Source organism: Crocodylus porosus, unplaced genomic scaffold (assembly GCF_001723895.1).
Source record: "Crocodylus porosus isolate Cpor-Errol unplaced genomic scaffold, CroPor_comp1, whole genome shotgun sequence".
Lineage (NCBI taxonomy): Eukaryota > Metazoa > Chordata > Crocodylia > Crocodylidae > Crocodylus > Crocodylus porosus.
Genome location: NW_017728886.1, coordinates 4,507,451 through 4,513,247, shown reverse-complemented (window position 1 = coordinate 4,513,247; position 5,797 = coordinate 4,507,451). Strand labels below are relative to the sequence as shown.

At 46.5% G+C, this 5,797-nt stretch overlaps 1 long non-coding RNA gene across 1 annotated transcript; it reads right to left on the bottom strand.

The window, feature by feature from the left end:
* Positions 1 to 428: 428 nt before the first annotated feature.
* LOC109306239 lies at positions 429 to 2,034 on the bottom strand. The gene is made up of 2 exons (XR_002099902.1): positions 1,635 to 2,034; positions 429 to 740 (listed from the first exon to the last, which is right to left on the bottom strand). It is a non-coding gene; the product is annotated as an uncharacterized LOC109306239 (long non-coding RNA).
* Between the last annotated feature and the right edge of the window lie 3,763 nt (positions 2,035 to 5,797).

Below are 5,797 nucleotides of genomic sequence, written 5' to 3'. Positions count from 1 at the left end.
TGATTATAGGAGTTATGCCCATCAAGTCAGGGTTCAGAAATGATACCATGTCACCAGTGCATCCAATCAAAACAGCTCCAGTTTGGACTGTGAAATACTTATAACCAGCTGGTCATGAATGAACCATGGGCTGGGAGTCATTTGCAGATATTTAGGAAGAGAAGAGTCACGGGCCAGTGAATTAAATCCAAGAAAAGTATAATCCGCAGAGAGGGAAAATGGTGAAATTGGGTGAATAAGCTTAGGCACCATAAGTTGCATTTCCTGTTCTAGTCTTCATTCTCAATTTAAAGTGGTAGGGGTGGGATTTGAGAGAGAATATGTCAGTCTGACTACGACAGTGAGGGGTTTGGGGTTTTTTTTTTAATATGGACCCTAGAAATAAATCCATCAGGGTGATTTTGCATTGGCCATCAAACAGCCAGGAGTCACTACCGATCTTCATTTATTATCTACCGAGGTCCCTGATCCTACACACACTTCAGACACAGGAGTAGTCCTCATGACTTTGACAGAGCACCTCTCATGCTTGACATTAAAGATGTGCCTAAATGCTTGCAGAACTGGGACACGGGTTGCAGGGGGGCGAAAGCCGTAGCAGGGGCGAAAGGCCACGTGCATCATTATCTCTCAATGGGGCAACAGGCGGATCAGTCAAGGCTACTCAGTTTGTCTTCACCACCTTCCCCCATCTGCTTCCTATCCCGGAGTCTGAAGACCATCAACCTTTTTATTCACCACTTGCCCAGGGAAAAAAAAGAAAAGAAAAATCATTTGTGCTAGATAACGTGCTTTGGATTGTTTCATACTGCAGCTCTGTGTTTCCAATTATGTTGCCTCGCTTTTATCGTCTCTGTATAATCTACTCAATCCCTCCTACTAATTAGAAACTTATTTGCCCTTTCCCCACCCCCTAAAAACAGTGTTTATTCTTCACATTGTTCCTTACATCGCTGGTTAGCTAGATTGACTTCTGTTATCTTTATTTTTTAAATATATGTTTAGATTTTATTGGCACAGACATCCATTAAAGCTCTCCAACTATTCATTATGGACCTACAATTTTCCATAGTAAATTTCCTAGACAATCAACTCCGATCAACATTATTTTTTTCTCATTCCACATTCTTTCAAAGAGCTATTTTTTTTAATTAAAAAACCCGCAATGCTTCAGATTCTTACCTTTCATACATAGCATAGCCTTAGAATCAGCGCATATCTGATGATATTCTGATGGCCAGACCTCCAGATGTTTTATTTTAGTTATCATACTTGGCTTCTTTTCTAGGACTAAGTCCAGAATGAACTCTGATCTCAGTGGCTGCTCAACAAACCCGGTAAGGAGGAGTGGGTGACAGCTCTCATGTTAACTCAAGGGGAGAAAACCCATATCCATGATAAGTGATTCTGAAAATACGGTTGTATTCTTTATCTCTGTAACTGCATCTGACACTGGTTGACATTCAGCCTTTAAAAACTATCAGTAAGTTGAAAAACATGGTTTTGGAAAAGCTATAAATCATCATGCTTTTCAGGTCATAAGCCGGGAGGTCAGAAAAAAACTTTTCCTGAGGGCAGGGAAGAAACTTTCTCTGAAGGCAACTTTCCATGACTGCTGACACTGAGCTGCTTACCTTTCTTCTGCCGTTCCAACTCAAGTTGGAGTTGGAACAAACTAGCTGTCTGGTCCAAGATCATCATGAGTTTTCAACCAAAAAAAGGGGGATCGACGAGAGCCACTTCCACGACATAATCTGTGGTAACTTCTCTGACAGCCAAGAGCTCCTGAATCGACAAAAACGCCAAAGTGCATAAAGATACAGACACCGTTTTTGTCACTCGAAAGAAGAAACAAAGAAAGGAGAAAAGGTTTGACTTTACAACACATCATGACACCTTGCACACAGAAGCCTCTTGGGCTGATGATTGAGCTCAGGATTTTGTTTCCAAATACTTACGGGAGATCCACACCGCACCATGCAGCTCTACACAGAGAAACCCTAGTACGGGGGCAGGCGATTATTTTGGGTGGAGGGCCGCCCATCGAGTTTTGGCAAGCCATCAATGGCCACATGACAGGCAGCCAGGGGGCAGATAAATATTAATTTTCTAAAATTTTTAGGGGCCCGGTGGGCCAGATAAAATAGCCTGGTGGGCTGCATTTGACCCGTGGGCCACATTTTGCCCCCACGTGCCCTAGTATCTTTGAACAAGTTGGTAAGTCTATAATGCACAGTTCAGTTCCACATGGGGAACAACAGCTGTTAATGACCCACTCTCCTTTTCAACAGTCTTGATATTCCACTAATCAGGCTATCCTTTCTTCTCTTGGGCTCTCTTCGTCTACACTACGGACCTGCAGACTGCTGTTTTAAGCTGTTTTCAAAATCCTAGATCCACCCAAGTCTTCACCAGCAGCTACTGTTTCAGCTTTTGGCTGTGCAGCCAAGAGCTACGGACAATTTAATTGCAGCCTGAGATCTCGCATCAGCCGGAGGAAACACCGCAAGGACACGTTGAAGGCATACCCCAAGAAAATAAACACCGCCATAAAGAGCTGGGAGGTGCTGGCTGCTACCAGATGCCAGTGGCACTGCCGCCGCAACCAAGCAGCACCCTGCTTTCAGGTAGAGCGTCTTGCCCTCGAAGCAGAGAAGAGAGAGTGCAGAAAGGTAAAGGAGATAAACGACCAGCCTATAGCCTACTCTCTCCTAAAGAAAGACCTGCAATGTCTGCAGAAGGATCAGTGGCTCAAAGATTAGACTCTTAAGTCACTTCAAAACACATCAATGGGCCCTGGTAGGGATCATCCTCAAACTGAGAGATTGCTGACAATGATTTAATGTTTCAGTGAAAATCAAAAACTCAGCAAAATGCTTCCCACCAGCTCTGCAGTCATCTATAGGACTCAGCGTGTGCATGATTACTCCCTCCTTTTTGCAGGTAGGCAACCTAGGTCCTGGATCATGATGCCTGAGGATAACTCTAAAACACATCTCTTAAATCTGTTGCACTCTTTTTCCATCCCCCAAGTATTTGCCTCTGTGGCTTCCTCCAGCAAGGAGTTCCACAAGTCGGCAATCCACCCCGGGTTGGAAATTTCAAAATCAGACCCAAATGGTGAAACAAAATATGATTAGAATAAAACTGGATGAACTCTGCCCCCACCCCCATTTTTCAACCTCCTGTAAAATAAAGAAGTCTTCATTTCCCAGTGTCACCACTTCAATTTAGAAATAATGATCTTTGTAATGACAGTGGGTGATATCATAGGGTATGCCTAAACACCCCTCATGCTGTGCCTGGAAACACCCCCATGAATCATGTGTTGAGCAGAAAATCCCAGAAATGAAGCTGCCCAGCGAGTCTAGACCAGTGCTGCATCCATGAGCACCCTAAAGCTACCCCTAGGACTCTCTCTCATTTGGGCATGCTTATTCGCAGGTGCTCGGCACTGTGCTCGGGGGCTGCATTGCCATGTTTGTCTCATATGGAGCAGAAACATGTGCTTTATAGTGGCACGGAGGTAGGACAGATGAGATGCCCTCATGTCCAGCCCAGCTCTCTGTGTCAGAAGCCCTAGCAGTTCCTGTTTCTCTGTTCCAAGAAAGAAACCAGCTATAAATCCACTGACACAAGATCAGGGCATGCATCAGGCCTGTCATTCTGGTCTCCAGCTGTTAAAGACTTCCTTTTTAATAGCTATCATGCTCAGAAAGCTCGCTGCAAAGCCCAGAACCCTTCATTTCATGAATCCTCCCTCCTCTTTCTTGCCTCCATAGGCTTTTAAAGGGAGCTGTGATTTTTGTTGCCTCTTGAGACAACCCCAAAAGCCAACACTCGGGTCCGCTCTCCATCCCCTGGCTGGGTCGCTTCCATCCTGAAAGCAGCAGGCTTGGTTATGTTGGAGTCATACCAATTTTTAAATGGGTAGGAGGGGGAAAGACCCAAACCTCCCCAGCCTTGTCGGCGAGGCACCATAGCAATGACATTAAATGTCATGGCCAAGGGTCAGGGTGTCACCGAAGCAATGCAAAACCAGCTCGGCGGTGTCCCCTAGTGGCAGTGAGTGCTGTGGGTCCAGGACAGAGCTTCCCCAAGGCCATCCCGGTAACCACGTAGAGAGTGTGTACAAACACACAACCCTAGTGCCTAGCAACGTTTCCTGCAGCTCCAGACAGTGGCACACAGAAAAAATGCGAGGCTGCTGCATCCAGCGATTGATGCAATTATAACATCGACGGGCCGTAAAACGTGGAAAAAAGCTGCCAGTCTGGTGGGAACGAGTGAGAGCAGGGACGATCCTCCCCTGCTTTCCCAGATGCAACGTTCGGCTGGCCTCGCCTTCCCAGTTTTGGGAAGTCGGCTCCACTTAATTTGGTCTCCGGTGAGCCTTGTGTCCTGAGTTAAAGCTGATGTGCACTAAAGCTATATAGAGATGCGGGTGTGAGGAATAGCAGGCGGCCCGGTAGACCCGGGGGAGAGCATCCACAACTCCACGTTACCTTTTCCTGCCTGGAGTGACAGTGACAGTGGCCTGTTGAGTTGTTGAGGCTCTTCTGGGCCATTTGTGCCATGAGAAAAGACTGTAATTTTTAGGGCTCTTGAAAGAGACACTATAGAAACCAAAGTCCTCCATTTATTACCCATAGAGGCACAAGCGCATCTTATAGAGCTGCCTTGCCAGCTCACTTCGTGTGAAGCCAAGATGGACCTCCTGGAAGGACGAGCATGGCTGGGCTCACTATCCTTAGAGGAGGAAGATTGATGAGGTGAGATTAAAAGAAAATGTTACTTGACCAAATTGCCTCCTCCTTGCTGCCTCCTTGCTCCTAGAGTGAAGGCACCTGGGTCACAGAGAGAAGAGAAATAGTTTTGTTGAGAAAGAGAAAGAGGAGACAAACCTTCAGGTTTCCAGGGGCCTTCATCCAGTCCAAGCTAAGTACAAGACAGAACAATTGCTTTAGCTGAATCTAGTGATGTTCATGGTCTGATCATTTGAAAGGGAAGTAAGCAGTTATCATCCATGACTCTTTCTCTCTCCAACTTGAGGAAGGGCATTTGAAACCCAACAGTTCATCTCCACTCTCTCCCAGCTATGCAGCTTGGTCAAATAAAAGACAGTCCCTCACCCCACTAATCTTGCTGCTTTTATTTCCCAGGCCTTTTGCAGCTACTACAACAACACTGCAGCAATATTCATACTTATGGGAGTCAAGTTTCTGCACTGGGGCACCGCTCTTCTGGCCTGCAAATGAGGTCCCCCCGCAACCCTCAGCTTTCAAGAAGGATTCAGTGCAGCTGATGGCTAGGAACAAGAGGCACAAGCTAAGGATCTGTAGCAGAGCTGTACACACACACAAAAAGCAACTCCATTTGGCAGAAAATATTGATATTGCAAAACTTGGTTTCCTTCCCATTTGGAGTTGGGATTCTTGATGAAAGGCGGATGGAGATCTGGTTCCAGGGTGGTCCCCTTGGCTGGCTGCTCCAGAGCCATTCACCCTGGGACCACGGACGTCCTCAACTTCAGGGCATTGCATGGCAAACTTCAGTGAATCACAGAATCATAGAAAACGAGGGTTGGACGGGAGCTCAGGAGGTCACATCCAGTCCAACCCCCTGCTCAAAGCAGGACCAGCCCCAACTAGATCAACTCTATCATTAGCCCCAAGCTCTGCAACTCCAAGACAGTCAGCATGGCATGCTGCCCCGGAGCTGTGGATGATGGGAGTCACCCTGCCACGGAGCCGTATGTCGAGAATATAGGAACCGGGAATCGCTACCTGACATAACA